The 18,709-nt window shown below is 41.3% G+C and overlaps 1 protein-coding gene across 13 annotated transcripts in view; it reads left to right on the top strand.

The window, feature by feature from the left end:
* The window catches only part of arvcfb (ARVCF delta catenin family member b), a 262,549-nt gene that overhangs the window by 56,789 nt on the left and 187,051 nt on the right, over positions 1 to 18,709 (top strand). The gene's annotated exons all lie outside the window — the stretch shown is intronic.

Raw genomic sequence — 18,709 nt, 5'->3', positions numbered from 1 at the left:
TTATTATTTTTTTTTTTTTTAATTTAAAAAAACCTGACATGTAGTTGTTTTCTAGCTTGGATTATCTGAGTAGCTAATACCTCTTTTGGCACATTTGGTCCCAGTCTGCCACTGAGAATGAAGTGAACAAGTTAGTTCTTTGTGCTGCCCCACTTAACATCCATAAAAACAGATTTAAAGCAATAGACACGATCTCCACTGTTACATCCTATTTTGGGATTTCTTACACAGATCCTGCCGTATGTGCCCAAGATCTTTTCAACAACTTTCTTGGGTTGCCCTCGCTTTCACTGTCTTCCAAAGCACTGATGTTGTTCTTTCAAAGAGGTAAAGTTTTGTTGCCACCTGACAAACAACTCACGCCTTGATGTTGGTTGCCCGGGAGCTGTAAACTGAAGTTGAACCTATTCGTGGAAGCTCTGCCCCCCCCCCCCCCCCCCCAAAAAAAAAAAAGTTCAGCAAAACGGTCAGGCTTTTCTTCGGTCACTTTGACAAGAAGCTGTTGATTTACAGGAACGCTGAAGTCGCCACATTATGTTGTTCCTTTTTTGCCACTGAGGTTAATCTTGTTTGTGGCAACTAAAACCGGTCATTTGCGTAGTTTGGCTGATGAAAACGTGGATCCCAACGCCAGGTCATGTTTTGTTTCTGTCTCGGTCTTGTACTTTTTGTTTAATGGGACTGAGCTACAGCGCTGGCTGTTCTTGAGGGAGCAGTACATCACTGGAGCTGCATCTGTTCATCTCAACTTGGAGTTATGGCCTGGCCTCAGATGAGATATCAGCTTTAAGACTTGACATGAGGGGAAGATTTAAAGACTTGCAAAAAAAAAAAAAAATCACACAAAATGGCAAAGACAGCCAAGCTCTGACATGCAGTTATTGAAAGCACTGGTACGGGAGATTAACCCAACTCCACCACCTCCCTCAGGCTATGATTCTCCCCCAGTTGGTGCCTTCTCCACTATTCCCCTGAGAGGCAGGGCTTCTGGGACAGACCCGCTGAGTAATTCCTTTACTATCATCTGCTGCCTCACTGCCTGCATTTAACAGTCTACACCTTACAGCAAAAATGTTGTTAGTTTGTTTATGACTTCATATTTTTCTAACTCTCCTAAGCCCTCAAAATCCTTCCTTTATGATTCATCAAGGTGGGAATAAGTGGCCATCTGTGGACTGACTGTTTATTGGCTTTAAGAGGTCAAATCACGGACACACACTCAATTGCTCCTTAAGCACCCCACTGTTCAAGCAGGAGTCATTCTGTGGATGATGTTTGAGAACTTTTTGAATTAGAGCCTGCACATTATTTATCGTAGCAATTTTTATTCCTTCCTGGAGACCTTGTGAGAGTTCACCTTATATAATATTGCTTTGCATAAGCAAGGTAAGGTTCTTATTACAGAGCATAACTATTTGAATAGGACTTCATCTTTTAGTTTTCTGAGTGTTAACTTTAGCAGCATTTTCTGTTTTACTCACTGAAAGATCAAGATGACCAAATAAGATAAGATAAGATAAGATAAGATATACTTTATTTGATCCCCCAGGGGGGAAATTCAAGGATCACAGCAGCACAAGACAAAATCAAAGGACATTAAATAGAATAAGATTAAAGAGAAAAAAAAATAAATAAAAATGAAAGATAATGATAGATAAATAAAATTGCTACATCAGATGAATAAAGTGACTAAAAAATGGCAGACAGTGATAATATTGTGACAATATTGTGGGGTTAGCTGGTGGTGTTCTCACAAGATATTTACACAATGTGATTTTTGATAAATAATCACCAGTAATGTGGATACAATGACTAAGTGGGTAAAGGCAAATAACAGAACAGCCAGTCTGGTATGTACATCACTTTCACAATATTATGATGTCCAAAATCTAAGATGATATCTCGTCTCATATCAGCACACTGATATAATATTTATGTATTGCCCAGCCCTAGTCAGTGGTGCCTCCAGAAATGTTTCATGGGGGTGGCTAGAATGGGCAGCAGAAAATCTTTGGGTGACACACCAAAACCAAAAGCCTTAACTGAATTTCAGGAATTCTTTTATGCTGTTGGAGTATATAGACTAGTTAAAAACTGTGTTAAAGGTTGAGTGTGTAGCATCTAGTGGTATCCAGTGGTGAGGCTGCAGATATCAACTGAAATTTCTCCCATGTGCCAAGCGTGAAGGAGAACCAGGAACCAGGTAGCCAATGCTGTAGAGGGAATCTACAGCCAGTGTTTGGTTTGTCCATTCTCGCCTACTATAGAAACAACATGCCGAACTCCATAAAAGAGGACCCACTCCCTATCTAGATATACTCGGCTCATAGTTTCAGGTGATAATACACAAACGAAAACATAGTTCTGAAAATTGTATTCTATTTCTGCCAATATATCACCCATAATCCTACACACTGGACGTGAAAGAGTAAGGAACTGCATACTGATATACTTTGTGTTATTATTTTACAGTTAATGTTACTAAAATAACAGAAAATAACACATTTATACTGCATGCAAGAAACTACATGTTTTTTTCCCCAAAAACTGCATGGGATTAGCATAAAATGGGCATGCCGGTTTAGGGGAGACTCGTGGTTACCCTGAATCCATTTGAGGTGAGGGTTCAAAGGACCCCTCACCAAAAGTGGCCATGCCAGTTTTTTCCTTGCCAGAATTTCCAAACTTTGGAGCATTATTGGACCCCTTCCTGACAAGCTAGCATGACATTATTGGTACAAAGATACTCCTAACTTTGCCCCAGCTTAGAAGCACATCACAGCAACAACACCAGTAGGGGGCAGCAATTGTATCAGGTTGGCCATGGCCTCCCCTGGCCACCCTTTGGGAGTGCCACTGGCCATAGACCAAATCATGTACTTTTTTACAGTTATAAAATAAATAATAATGTTGTGCTCTTTGTGTTATTGAATCTCTCATTCTCTCTGTAACTAGCGACCAACACGCAGCTGCTGTTTGTATTTGAGTATATGATCACAGCTGATTGGCATCTTCTCCAGAGAGATTTTTCTCTTTAAATACCACATTCCGCATGCCCTTTCTCAGGAAAACTTCAGCAACAGCTCTTTGGTTATAACGTCCGTCTCAGCTTTAATTAGAACAACAGGCTTAGCGTGTAACCATTACCAAATAAACGTTGGTCAGAGAAGGTTAAGTGCAGCGACATAAGGACGGTGCAGTTATCCACCCGAGTGTCCCGCCTCTCAAATCAAGGCAATTTTATCCCTGAATCCTTGGCCCTCCAAAATGGCATCTGTTTAATTAACTCTCTGGAGCCTCAATAAGAAAGGCCATTTTAATAGAGCGGGAATGCATATTAATCTACTGGCAAGGGCCCAATTATGGTGGACTGTCGTTGTGTGTGCATTCATTGTGTGAACTCATATGACCTCTCCAAACCTGCACTCAGTGATTAAATTCTCGTCTCTTCAGGTTTTATGTAGTTAAACTTCAAAATATAGGAAAGAAACTTGTTAAGACTTTTATGCTGTCAGTTTAATGTAGATTTTTTTTGGCATGTAACATGACAGCACAGTTTAAACTAGCATATAATGAATGATTAACACATTATTGTTTTCTTTGGTGAAAAATTAGAACAGTAGCTTGACAATGTGGAATTGACTTAATGGCTTGTTAATGCCCAATCAGCACTTACAGCTTTTATGGTAGTGTGTGATACCATTCACCATGAATCCAGAGTTGGAAATGTGGCTTTGTCTCAGTAGGTAAATGCAGCTGGTGTAACTTTGCCAGTTCATGATACCTTTGCTGAAGTAGTTTGTGAGCTCAGTGCTCCACAGATGTAACCTGGAAATCCAGATATCCCGCCCCCAGCAAATTCTAATTTGCACTGCACGGGGATCTGGCCCCGAAGAGCAGAGCCTGGTGAATCGCCATCGGACCAATCAGATCAGTCTATCTGACAGAGGCAAGCTCTGGGTAGGAAGGGTGTATCGGTGAGGGCCAGACTCAAAATCTTTCTAGATTTGAGTCTGGATTTCCAGGCTACCACAGATGTTGTTGTGATTTTTATGAATATAGTTGCAACAGTCAGCTGAATAACACACAGAATTTTTGTTTTTTAAGAAACTCATTTCATATTTCATTAATATTTTTAGTCATTTATCAAGCAAAATTTCCAAATACTTCCTGGTTAGGCATTCTCAGATGTGATGATTTTCTTTTGTTCCCTTTCTCGCCTTCATGCGATTGATAGCGGTGATAGCGGTGGCTGAAGGCTTTATGTTCTTGGGTTGTCCGTACATCTATCTATCCTTCCATCCATCCCCTCTTGTGAACGCTCAGGGACACCTTGAAGGAATTTCTGTAAATTTGGCACAAACATCCTCTTGGACTCAAGAATGAACTGACTAGAATTTATTGGTCAAAGGTCAGTGTGACCTCACAAAACATGTTTTTGGCCATAAATCAAGAATAGTGTGCTAATAATGACGAAATTTTACACAAATGTCTGATAGGATAAAATGCTCAACAGATGACATTTTACAGTATATACAAAAGGTCATACGTCAACTTCACTATGACATCATAATGTTCTGCAAAAACAGTTTGCTGGCCATTACTCAATGTCATATCTCAGGGACAGAGGGGGAGACATTTGGTGACACTAATCTTGGGTGCCCACCTTGAAACTGTGCTGATGGTATAGATCCTCTGCACTGCCAGGGGAAGATGTGTGTGAAGCCTCCATGTTTTCACATACATGGATGTAAACTGTAACTGCAACTTCATGGGTAAGGCAAGGCAGTAATTCTAGTTTGTTATGTGTGATGCTAACAAGTATCCTGTTCATGAGAGATATGCCTGAGTCAGTAAATAGCAGCACCGTAATAGATACTGGCCTCCCGTCCGTCTTTGCTTCACCCAGCACACCACAGTGCAGAGACAAAGGGCTGCTTAACTAGTCAGTTTGAGTGGTGTCTGAGCTCAGTCACATCTACCATCTATCTACCTGTAGACTTAAGCAGAAAAACTTTCAGTTCCCACTGGGTTCACCCTTGCTTATGCTATTTTGGATAAAAGTGTTCACCAAATGGCATACATTATAAATTGGCTCAGCTCTGTCGTGCTCTCCAGCTGAGTGAAAATGAAAATTGTTCCAAAAAGTTTTGAAGCTACTTTTCCTGACAGTGGTGTTGAATGTGCAGAGGAGGACTTTTAATAAGGCAGCCTCAGCTAGGAGTCACACAGACTGTCTCTAAGGGCCAGCAGGACTGCAGCCATGAACTCCCAGCTTTCTCACTAATGCTCTACTTTATTCTCTCTGTTTCTTTCTCTCACTGACACCTCTGAGAAACCGGTGTTTTGTTTTCATTTGAAGGAAGAGTGACCGCTGGCCTGCAGCCCAGTGATCCGCAGTGGCCTGTTTTACAAATAATTAAGATAGATGAGAATTTATTAAAGTTAATCACACTTTTTTTTATAGTGCAGATACACACTTTTTTAAAAATGATTTATTAACAACACTTCCACAAAAGAATTGCTACCAAGTGGCATTGAGGCCATGTTGCCTTTGAAATAATTTCTTGTCATCTAGTCTTTCAGCTTGAGGAAGTGTTCAGATCTTGTTTATCACTCATTTTGATTCATTTAGTGTCAGAACTAGCCTGAGGCCACTGTTTATCATTTTATGCACTGAGGGCATATTAATGGGCCGGGGGAAACGACTTTAATAAGTTAATGTACACCAAGTGAGAAGAGCTCTTTTATGACTGGATCTGGCACTGTGAATTGGTTGAGACGAGGGCAGAAATGGGTTTGCAGCCATGCAGTCAACTCCAGTCCACAGTTGAATTTGCAATCTTTTTAGGAAATTACAGGTTGTAATGATAAAGCCGTCAAGTTCTTCCTGTCTGCATTTACTATGGTAATCAGTCTAACCCGCCTTGTAACATGCCATTTTCAACATTTCATCTGTGGCAGAGCACGTAGAGTGAAAAAGAGGTTTTAAGCCTCCTTAGAAGATTGCATGTTTGACCTCAGAATAAATGAGAGTGGAGCTGTAGGTGTGGCTGGTGTAAAGCTGATATTTGCAGAGGCTCCAGACATGGATGTGGTCGGGTTCATTTGTAACTCTGAACCGAGGTTCCTGTATATTTGCTGCACAGTCAACCTGCCACTATAAATATTCTCCTGTTCTGTCACATGTACCACATTAGGGAGACTATAGAAACTCTTTGGGACCAACTGCCCCTTTCAGAATTATATTGCATAGCATTGAGGCATATGTTTACAGCTGCTCTCAGTAATAATTATATCCCCCAGAGTAGTGAGGAGAGAATGTGCACTTAGCTCCAGTGGGCCTTGCGTCGTGGGCGACAATGGTGGGTGTTTTATTAATGGTCACAAATTATGGCGCCACCCCAGGAGGACTGCTGTCTTCAGTTTGTGACATTGCCACACTTTCTTTTACTGTGTTGCAGTGAAGTGAGTCGGTGTCAGTGATTCCCCTGAGCTTTGCCTCTGTAGTATTGGTATGGAGAGTTTGGATTCTTGGTCTGCTGGCAGAAAAGGTCACTGTCCACCCTGACTGGGTTTCTAATTTCTTCTTTCTTCAGGGCTTGTGTTTCCATCTTCACTCCTGCCTATAGGAGCAGCAATAATAACAGAGCAAAGAGATTATGAATGCAGATATAGAAAATGGTTTGCAGGAAACACAACACAGCTGGATTTTTGCAGCAGATCAAGAGCATATTGAAAGTCTAAGCAATACTGAGAACTTATAAGCAGATCAACTTGACAAGTTGTTTTTGTGCCTTAAACTGCATGTAGAGCAAAAGTACTTTGTGGAAAATGTACACTATCTCAAGAAGGAAACACCCTGTTACAGTAACTCAGATCAAATAATTAGCTGTTAACATACACTCTGGTCAGAGTCCTGGCTTTAAGTAAGACAGTGGGTGGCTTTGCACAGAAACTGGACAGGGAGAAACACCTGTTTTAATGTAAAACAATGTATACTGTCACTGCGTGCTTGTGGCTTATTAATGAGTACTGCAAACTTTTGTAACTCTGATATATTTCAATGGCAAACAGCAGGATGTTCCTATATGCTAATATCCAGAACAAAGGGGCTCCTGTGCTCTTAACCTGTGCAGCAGGCAAACAGCAGGAAGTTAGATATTCTAATGTTGTGTTTTTGCTTATATTACAAGTGTTAAGAGAGTGCACTTAACCTGTGCTGACTGTTGATGGCCTGGGACCCACTCACATTTGATTTCTTACTACCTGCAAGATCTTGCTTTACTGTCCGCATTAGCATTATCACTGGTACTAGCTGTCTTTTCTCACTGGAGTTCCATGTGTCATGTTAGCAAGACAGAACTGACAGAGGTCTTTCAACAAAGAGTGTGAAAGAAGAGAGTGTAAAGAAAGTTGTGGAAATCTAAGGACGATGGCTGCATACAAAAAGGAATTTTGCAGTTTTCCAGCAAGTTACTTGATTCCTAAATACTAGAAATGTCCATGAGAAGCTGTTGTAACATCGTGGCAATATGTTTTCTACCCTCCTGCTGTTTGTAACAAGAAACCCATCAAATATGGCATTACACTGATTTATAGAATGTCATCAGCACAGTAGAACATGTGCAGTATGAAATATATGAACTTTTGTTACACCATGACTAATTCAAAACTCATCTGATACTTTACAAATGTTGCTTTGCAGCTTAGTTAAGAAAGCATTCAGGATATTGATAAGTATAAAAAAGCCCATCAAAAGAAAAATACATTGGCATGCTGCCAAGCACTTCTTACATGCTTCAAACACATTGGTTGCTATGTTATTTGCAATAATAATTAGTTACTACCACATGCTGTGGCAACGCTTGCTGTTTATTTCCAGTGTGTGCATATGATTGCAGGTAGCGCAGTGTTGCCCTTGTTGTAGTGTTTTGAGACTGTATTTGGATGCGTGGCAGTGATGCAGCAGAGGGTGGCAGCGGCAGAGAAGCGGCGAGCGTGACTAATCTGGGGATCTCCTCAGTGGTGTGTACGGCTGGCTGTCCTTTATGCCTCACGCCTCCCTGATGGGGGCCGCACACCCACTGCCTCACACGCCGATGGAAGTAGTGTTATAGATCTCAGTGCATCATTAACACATCTAGTGTAGTTTAGACTTTCATTAAAGGGCCCAGCAGGTATCCTACAAAGTTTGAGCTTCTTTTAGTGATACTTTGCTTTGTATTTTTTTGTTTCTTCTTATAGACAGTGCAAAGTCTTGAAAATACATCTGACGCTCTGGGTGCTACAGCCAATGTATTGGCACATGAATTCTGTCCGTCTTTGTGTTCATGTGAAATCCTCATGTCCTCATACTGGCTTTTCTCTGGTTTTTAGATGTGACTTCTGACTATGAGGGTTGGTCAGGTAAGCTGGGTTGTCACTCTCATAGCAAATCAAACTGCCTTTGAATCAAAGTACAAGTAATAGACTGCACATATACAGCACTTTTCGAGTCTTTCGACCACTCAAAGCGCTTGTATACTATATGTCACATTCACCCATTCACGCACACATTCACACTCTGGTAGCAGAGGATTCTATACAGGGTGCCACCTGCTACTCAGTAACCATTCACACACAATTTGGGATTCAGTATCTTGCCCAGGGAGGCTTAGACATGTGGACTGGAGGAGCTGGGGACTGAACCAATGCTCTTCCTATTGGTGGACGACTCACTTCACCTCTGAGTCACAGCTGCTCCAAGTATATCTATGTGCACTCATAGTCACTTCTTAGGTGGCTTGACCAGGTGCTCCGTAAAACACAATTGCCAGGGTGGTGGGAAGCTGGTGAGGGATTGTGTATTTATGCTCTAGCACACCCTGGTTGGTCAACATGAGCTGTGGAGAGGAAAGAGGGTGCTGTGAATCTGTTTGTGTGTCTTGACCCCCGGGTGAGTCCATTATCAACAGAAATATGCCTTTTCATATTTTTGTGAGAATATTTGAAACGATCCCAGATGGTTGGATTTTAACACTGATGTTTTAATGTGCCAGCCTTTAGATTCATTAGACAAAGTATAGACCCTTTTGTAACTGCACAGCCTTCACTTTATGAATTCACTTTTATAAGTACAGCTCTTCAGAGACTTGGTAATTCTGTTTTAATGCCGCAGTTTTCATTTTGCCTGTCATTACAAAAATGGCAAAAATGATAAATGAGAACTCTGAACATAAAGCCTCGCCGTCTTATGCGCCAAAGGAGAGGAATCAGGAATGTACAGTGCCTCAGTATTAATAGGATTGCTTTGTTCTTGAAGGAAACTCAAGTTGCCTTCTTCTGATTGTCTCCCAACTGGCTTGAGCTCCTGCATGTTATACACCAGTGTGGGACTACTAATTTATTCATTGGTTGTATGTGAAAGGGATAAAAAATCCCCAATGCTATCCAACTGAATCAAATCTTTTTTGCACGGACTTTAATTGTAGTGCAGAGTGACAACAGACAGGTAACAAAGATCCAAGGCTGAGTTCAAATCCAAGATAACTTATGTGGTATATACGCTTAATCTAATGTGTCTGAGGACATTTTTGTTCTTTTGTTAAAATCCGAATTATGATAAACAAGATTAATGTGTAAATATAATACACAATATGTACAAACAAACCATCAGAATCCACATATATTTGTATACAGAAACAGCATTGAGCCTTTGCTCTTCAGCAGAAATAATATTAATTTAAAAGTAAAAAGCTCCTCAGAAAGGCAGAACAGCACTTTATTTACATCTTCAAGGCCAATTCTGAAATCTATATATTAAGTTGCAAAGATGCTACAAACGCAGAGTAGAACTGAGGGGAACTGCAGACTCAGATGATAATTCTCTGTGGGTTTGTCACAATGAGTGGCCCCCTTCACATACACTCTGCTGTGTAATCCATTGTTAAAGCTACAGTAGGTCACTTTTATTAAAAAATAACGATGTAATATGCTGTCACTATATCCTGACAGTAGTACATGAGACAGTAGGGATGGGTACCGAGTTCGGTACTTTTATTGGTACCGACCGAATTCGGCCGGTAATCCCAAGTATCGATTCACGTAAAATCAAACGGTACCACATTTCGGTACCTGAACGCATCCTCGGGACTTCAAGAGTGGAGGAGTGACGTTTTCGCTGCCTATCGTGAACGCAGCATTGTACGCACAAGAGCGAGATCACGTCAGTAGCAACTATCAACAAAGCAGCATGGCTGAGAGAAAGAGTTCGAAGGTGTGGCTCCATATCTCAAAGTTTGATGCAGACTACGCTCGTTGTAATATTTGCGATGCAAAATGCAAGGCCAGCTACGGAAATACCTTAAACCTGGGGAAGCACCTGGTAAAGCACAACGTGTTTTTAAAGGCTGACGACTGCACAGTATTTGATAGCCTGAAAGTTAAAGCTACTTCTCCCGGCGTTAGCACACCTGCAGCTAGCGGCTCGTTGTCATCTGCAGCCAGCATCGGGGCAGAAGGAGTGGGATTAACGTTCGATGATGACGACGGTGATTAAGCGGGGCATCAGCTACATCGGTTCCAGGTAATTAATAAGCTTAGTGTTTAAGATGATTGGGCTTTGTTCTGGTCATTCTAACTTTAGCTTCGCATTTTAACTTGCCTTAGTTATCATTATCAGCTTGGTTCCTCGTATTCTCTAAATTTAACGTTATACTCCCCCACACACATTTTTCCCAGAGGGGAAAGAGGAGGAATAGGAGGTAGTAGGAGTGGGTTCATTTTGTGCAATAAAAAGAACTGCTGCATAGTCAATTATATAGGCTATCTTTTGATATTATGTTACAGTGTTAGATGTTGTTTTATCCTGTTTGATATTGAGAAATAAATGTTAGTTTTGACAAAAAAAAATTCTAAATGAAATATCCTTTGTTACCACACATACATGCAAAAAAGTACCGAAAACAGGTACCATTGCTTACCGGTACCGATTCCCAGGTACCGGGTATCGGTACCGTATCAGTTCAAATGTGAAAGGTACCCATCCCTATGAGACATACAATCTATGGAAAAAATCATGTACCTCTGGCTCCTCCCAGGGCTCCTATTGGCATTTCTCCACGCAGAATCCACCACGCCTGAACAAAATCAACCAACCACAGCCAGGAGGAGTCTCTAATGCATGTAATACACTGCTCATGCACATGCTGCACTGCCAACAACAGTGTACACGGCAAAGAGAAGTCAGCAGAAGAAGAGCAATGATGAAAAGCAAGCTACAAAAGAGTTAAACTGAGCCCATGATAAAAACAAGAGTAAACATCTGAGTGTCTTTTTTGAAGTGGAGGGAGCTACAGCTACCAAAAGAATTTAAAGCTGATGTTAAGTTTAGTAACTCAAGTAAAGTTAAGTCAAGTCAACTTTATTTATATAGCACTTTGCACACAAACCACAGTTGATCCAAGTGCTTTAAAGCAGTGGTTCCCAACTGGTGGGTCACAGTCAAAAAGTGGGTCATGGACTGCAAGTGACTCACAAACATGTCAAGTTTGTAAAAACACACTTTATTTTAGATAACAGTCAATTTCCAACACAGAGCTTTTATTTTGAAGTGCGGTTTCCTGCTTTAGAGCGAGTGATTTATGGACAGCTACTTGACAGAGATGGCAAACTAGCTCAATGACATGGCCAAATGCAAGTATAACAATGAATATATTAAACTGCATGGACCTTGAACTGATGAATAAGGAGAAATTTGGATCCCGTGGCTGGACCATTTTGGAATCACTGCTTCAAAGCACACACAGACAAACAAAAACATATGAAATAAACAAACACACAAATTTGAGTGTTGCTTGCTTTTGGTCATTGGTTGTTTGTGGTTAGACATTTAATTGTATTCTGGTGGTTGTTTCTTAGCCTTTCTGCTTCACGCTGAAGATATTGAGCTTCACTGAGTGAGCGAGGGAGCGGGGCTGCGCAGCGTGTGTGCGAGCAGTGATTGACACTGGAAATATACCCACTGACAAAAAACACTAAAAATCTGTACCAAAATGATAACGTCTGTTTTAATAATAATGATAATAAATTACATTTATATAGCACACTTTCAAGTCAAATGACTTCACAAGGTGCTTCACAATCCAAGAAGATTAAAACACATAAGTAGCAGCGAAACAACCTAACAGGCAATCATATATGTATGTAAAAGTACAAAACAACAAGTAAATAACTAGAATAAAAACATAGGGGCAGAGAGTGGAACTCAGCCTTAACCGAAAGCAGAATAGAATAAGTAAGTCTTGAAGCTAGTTTTGAAAGTGGCAAGGGAGTCTGAGGTCCTGACGGAAACAGGCAGCTTATTCCACAAGAGTGTCCCCATAGAGGAAAAGGCACGGTGTCCCATGGTAGACAGTCTGGTGCTTGGAATAGTGAGGAGGTTTTGGCTGTTAGACCTGAGTGACTTGGATGTAGATTGAGGGGAGAGGAGGTCCTGGAGGTAGGCGGGGCCAGAATGGTTTATGGCCTTGTAGACTAACAGGAGAACCTTGTAGATTATCCGCTGGTTTATTGGCAGCCAGTGAAGGGCATGGAGAACAGGGGTGATGTGTTGAGTTTTCTGGGTTTTGGTGAGGACACAGGCAGCACTGTTCTGGACATACTGTAACCTCTGGATGGTTTTGGAGGGGAGGCCTGCCAGCAGAGCATTACAATAGTCGATGCAAGAGCTGACAAAGGCATGAACCAGTCTTTCAGCATCAATTTGGGAGAGCGAGGGTCTCAGTTTTGAGATGTTTCTCAAATGATAAAATGAGGTTTATGTGGGCATCAAAGGACAGCGATGAGTCTAACTTTACTCCCAAGCTGGTGACAAATGAAGAGAGGGGGATAGAAAGATTGTCAATAGTGATATGGGTTATTCCAGTCTGTTTAGTTTGATGAGGGTTGCCGATGAGGATGGCTTCGGTCTTGCTGCCATTTAACTGCAGGGAATTACTACTCATCCAATGGCAAATGTCATCAAGGCATCTAGTAGCCTGAGTGAGAGCCAGATTAGAGTCAGGGGAGGTTTGAAGGTAGATCTGGGTGTCGTCAGCATACGAGTGGAATTTGATGTCATGTCTTCGCAGTATGTTACAAAGAGGGAGCATGTAGATTAAGAAGAGCAGGGGTCCCAGATCTGAGCCCTGGGGGACACCAGAGGTGACACGCCTTGTGCTAGAGTGAAATTTCCCAGCATCAGATATTCCTGCCTCCCTGAAAGGTAGGAGTGGAAGAAGTCAAGAGCCGTCCCCGCAACTCCCACCTCCTGAAGACGCTGACACAGAATGCAATGGTCCACCATGTCAAAAGCAGCACTCAAGTTGAGCAAAATCAGCAGACTGGGGGAACCAGAATCAGCCACTATGAGAAGGTCATTTAGAACCCTAACCAGGGCAGTCGTTGTGCTGTGGGAGGATCTAAAGCCAGACTGGAACATCACATAAAGGTGATGAGACTGGAGGTGGTCGTGCAGCTGCTGGGTGACAACCTTTTCTAGGACCTCGGCCAGGAAGGGCAGGTTTGAGATTGGGCAGTAGTTTGAGAGAATGTCCGGGTCCAGGTTGTGCTTTTTTAGCACTGGTTTAATAGCAGCAAGTTTAAGAGGTGGGGGACTTAAGCAGTGGACAGTGAGCAGTTTATTATCTGGGTCATGAAATGGATGGTGTTAAGGTCTGTATATTTGTTACACTTTTGTACTATGACGCAGTTGCAAAAAAAGGACTCCTCCTGGCCCTGATTGGCTGTTTTTGTCAAGACGCGGTGTATTCTTGCAAATGCCATTAGGAATGCTCGGAAGAGCCAGAGGAACCTGATTTCTTCACAGAATATTTGTCTCATGTACCACTGTCAGTGTCAGTAAATATGACAAAAAGTTATTTTTTATTTAAGTTACCTACTGTAGTTTTAATATAAAAAATATATAAAAGTTTTAACTGTGTAAGAATACAAACAACATTGTATTAGAAGTGGATCAGATTGACCAAATTCCTTTATAAATTATTTGATGAAATGCTAACATTTCTTACATATCAGTCAGTAACCCACATAACTGAGCGTATGAGGAATGTGGCGTAGAAATTCTCCAAGTAAACACACACATGTCTGTAAAGATAATGTGTTAATCAGTTTGTTGCTTTTTCTTGGTCTCTTTTAAGACTTCTACTAGTACGCCGAGCTCCATCTGTTTCTCTTTTTCACTGTGTCTTTGTAGACAGAGCGACACAGTGAAGCCCGGCCAGAATAAATCTCTCTGTGCTGACTCTGCCCATGTCGGCTCCAGACACAGCCTGCTACCTTCATGCTTCTTTTTATTGTGTATTTGAAACCCAAGTATCACTTTCTTCCGCCAGCTGAACTCTGTGTGCTTTCATCTGTCACGAAAGCCCTGTTTTTTTTTTTTCTTTATGTGTATGTGTGTGCTATGAATGTACTTTTATTATGGTATTTTGGTATAATTGGCTAGTACAGTACTGTGCAGTGTGTATGTGAGTGCTCAAGCATGTACACTGCATGTGTGAGTTGGGTATCATTAACTTTTAATTATATATATGTGTGCTTTTAAATGTGTGTGTGTGTGTGTGTGTGTGTGTTTGTGAGGGGAGAGAGAGGAAGGAAGGGAGTTGAGCGTCCTGTTCTCAGGCTGCAGAAACACTTTACTGGAATGTTAATTGGTATGACTGGTCTGCCTCACAGATAACGCACAAGGTCCCTTTTAATAAACCAAAGATCAGGATGTCCCACTGCCTCGCCCCACTGAGACTGAGGAGAGGAAGAGGAAAAGGTTGACTGGCAGATATCTTATCTTAAAAAAAGTTAAGTAAGCCAACAAGTCAGAATGTGCAGTGGACCTAGCACATTCAGCACCCTAAGCCAAGCATAAAAAAATTCCAATGTTTTTTTCTTTTAGCATTTTTTTCTCTTCTTTTTTGCAAACTTAAAATATGCATATAACAGGTGGGTTTTTGGATGAAACATTTGTACTGTCTGGACCTGTGTTAGTGTCCCAGTCTTACCGGGACAATGGTTTGCAAGGTCACAGCTTAAAATAAAAACAGCTATCACACAGTCCTACATAATGTATTGTGTGCACAGGAACAAACATACCAACCACACACACAGCCAGCTTCCCGGGCTTCAACAGCGAGGTTGTAGTCTCGTCATGGCGGTTCCTATATCATCACACTTAAGACTGTGTAAGTCTCTCTGCAGAGGCAGAATGCAATGAGTTGAAATAACAACAAAACAAATCGTGTTTGGACTCTGCAACCTTCCAGTGCTTCCAGTGTCAATAAACTCTCCCACATTAGATTTGGTGAGCTCCACAAGTTATTTTGGAGCACCAGCACTCTGACTCCTGTATTGATTTATGTGAAAGAGGCCCGGGGATTAGACTGTTGTAGACGGAGTGTAAACTTGAGGCACTGGATGAGGCGTGCCTTGATTGTAAGTAATAAGTAAAAATTGCAGGAGCTTATTCAGAGATGCTGAGATGAATTTTGTGTTTGTGAGTCTGTGTGTGTGTGTGTGTGTGTGTGTGTGTGTGTGAGAGAGTGAGAGGAGGCATGGCATGGGGTGGGGTGTTTGCCGGAATCTGTCCTTTTCCTTTCCTGCCTCTCACCCACACATCTCGTCAGCTCATAACAAATAGAAAAACAGAAATATTGCAGCGCGTGAGGTGATTCACGAGGAGACTCAAAGCGCATGTATTATTAAGACTGGAGCGGCAAGGTTTTGAAGTTATGCTAATGAGGAGCCTCTCTACAAATCTAACCGTCATTTGAATCATTTCTCTGCCCGACCCTCCCTCCTCTTCTCCCCACTCTCATCAGCTCTTTTGCTTTTCCACCTTCTATCCATTCTACAAGAGTCACACATTCAAGGACGCGGTGTTGGCATGAAGCCGTGCACATGCTGTTTAAGGGAGGTGATGGTAGATTAGACAGCAGCTACAGAAAGCTGTACACAGACCTCTGACCGGAGGCTTTTCCACCCACATGCAACCTATAATAAAGAGCTCATTTTATGCTCACCTACACCACTCTGACATATATACATCTCCCTAGAAAACACATATAAGATGTAGAGATCTGTATGGATGCACTGTATGTACACATACATACAACCCCCTCACAATCATCTCTTTGCAATCAAACAGAACAGGATCTAATTATAAAAACACAAATGATGAATATTTATAATTGGTATCTATCATAAAATCAAAACACATTTAATCAGGGCAACTTGTAGAGGAATGATTTGCATCTGTGTGATGTGTTGCATGTCTGTTCGCGTGTATTAATATTTAACTGATAACCCAGTGGACGCCAAGTAAAGACTGATTTCGCGATGCTATTCAGTGTTTATACCTCAGTCTCTTATTACACTAAAACACTCCAGGATAATGCAGCTACTGTTACTACTGAATTTTTCATGCATATTTCTGTTAAAATCGATTCAGGTTAAGAGTGTCAGACAAACTGCATCATATTCAGCACATCAGAAAAGGTTGACTGGCAGATATCTTATCTTAAAAAAAGTTAAGTAAGCCAACAAGTCAGAATGTGCAGTGGACCTAGCACATTCAGCACCCTAAGCCAAGCATAAAAAAATTCCAATGTTTTTTTCTTTTAGCATTTTTTTCTCTTCTTTTTTGCAAACTTAAAATATGCATATAACAGGTGGGTTTTTGGATGAAACATTTGTACTGTCTGGACCTGTGTTAGTGTCCCAGTCTTACCGGGACAATGGTTTGCAAGGTCACAGCTTAAAATAAAAACAGCTATCACACAATCCTACATAATGTATTGTGTGCACAGGAACAAACATACCAACCACACACACAGCCAGCTTCCCGGGCTTCAACAGCGAGGTTGTAGTCTCGTCATGGCGGTTCCTATATCATCACACTTAAGACTGTGTAAGTCTCTCTGCAGAGGCAGAATGCAATGAGTTGAAATAACAACAAAACAAATCGTGTTTGGACTCTGCAACCTTCCAGTGCTTCCAGTGTCAATAAGCTCTCCCACATTAGATTTGGTGAGCTCCACAAGTTATTTTGGAGCACCAGCACTCTGACTCCTGTATTGATTTATGTGAAAGAGGCCCGGGGATTAGACTGTTGTAGACGGAGTGTAAACTTGAGGCGCTGGATGAGGCGTGCCTTGATTGTAAGTAATAAGTAAAAATTGCAGGAGCTTATTCAGAGATGCTGAGATGAATTTTGTGTTTGTGAGTGTGTGTGTGTGTGTGTGTGTGTGTGTGTGTGTGTGCTCACATATTTGTTATCTCTAACACTGTGTCTTTATCTTTATTTTTGTGAGACTGATATGCAGTATTTATTGTAGTTTCCCCCAACTTGTCTTAAATGGCTTCTAATCTCAGCTGCAGAGAATTCCACTGTCCCATGATATGTCAGCTGAATGCAGTTTCAGCTGCTTTCCCACAAAACTAATCATGAAATTCTTTGGAAAGCTGTTTTGAATATTGAGGACAAACTATGCAATTTCAATTCATAAGCATCAAATTTTAAAACCCTCTTTAAAATTATATCGCTTTGAACCATTCCAGATGTCCATATAACATCAGATGCCCATAAAACAGAGGGTTAAGAAAGATTTTTTTGTCTTTGTCTTCACTTACAGGAATATTTGAACATTTGTGGAAATATGCTTATCTGATTTATTTCTGAGTGATTTATGCCCCTCTCCTGTCATAGGTTAAATATCGGTGATGATCGGACTCCATATTAAGTGTTAATGAGTGAGTGTTAGAGGTGCTAGTTGGTGGATTTTGTTACTGTTGTATGGAGCTGTTTCCAGTCTAGGTTATGCTAACCAGCTGCTGGCTACAGCCTCATATAATGGACAGATATGGCAGTGGTATCAGTCTTCTCATTTAACTGTCAAGAAAGTGGATAGGCGTCTTTCCCAAAATGTCTTTTTTCAACTGACATTGTAATCAACTTTTTTTCCCAATCGTATCACCACGCAGACACAAGCGTTCATCTACTGCTAACATTACACCTCAGCTGAGGAGGACACCATTGATGTTTGCATGTCGTGCTGTCACGAGCACAAGCCTCTCACCCATGAGTAGATGCATGCTTCCTTCTGATTTCTGAGGAGGGACATTGTTGTTGAGTTTTCAAATGAATGTTTTTAGAGCTTAAAGCACCACAAGTGCCATCTAGTTCCATTATATTGGAGAGAAGGCAGACATCTCTATGGCCAATATCAACACTCAGCGACTCACATCAAAATAATCTAGATTGATAAGTAGTACGACAGGTAAGAGGAAAAATATGTCACTTTTGAGTTAAGGATGAACTGTCCCTGTTAGGTTCAGCTGCAGGGAAATAAGTGTACATTAGGCAGTCTACAGGTGTGTGAGTGTGTGTTTGTGCAATGTCAGATTGGCGTATTTTTTGAGACCCTCTCATAGCTGTAATTGTGGCGAACAGAGAGGGAGCCCCTCTCAAGTACATGAGCTCTAATTTCAATGGGCTCAACACTGAGGTGACCTGCAGAAATGTCCTCAATTATCTCCGCTGGAAACAACAGAGCATTGCAAATGTAGAGCACTTTGTATATGAAGGCCACACATGTGGGTCAAGAAGGACTTCATACTGTCATGGTGATGTATCATGTGACTCATTGCAATTTGGCTGCACACCTGAAAATATCAG

Source organism: Epinephelus lanceolatus, chromosome 9, assembly GCF_041903045.1.
Source record: "Epinephelus lanceolatus isolate andai-2023 chromosome 9, ASM4190304v1, whole genome shotgun sequence".
In the NCBI taxonomy this organism is placed as follows: Eukaryota; Metazoa; Chordata; class Actinopteri; order Perciformes; family Serranidae; genus Epinephelus; species Epinephelus lanceolatus.
This window is presented reverse-complemented; position numbering and strand designations above follow the sequence as displayed.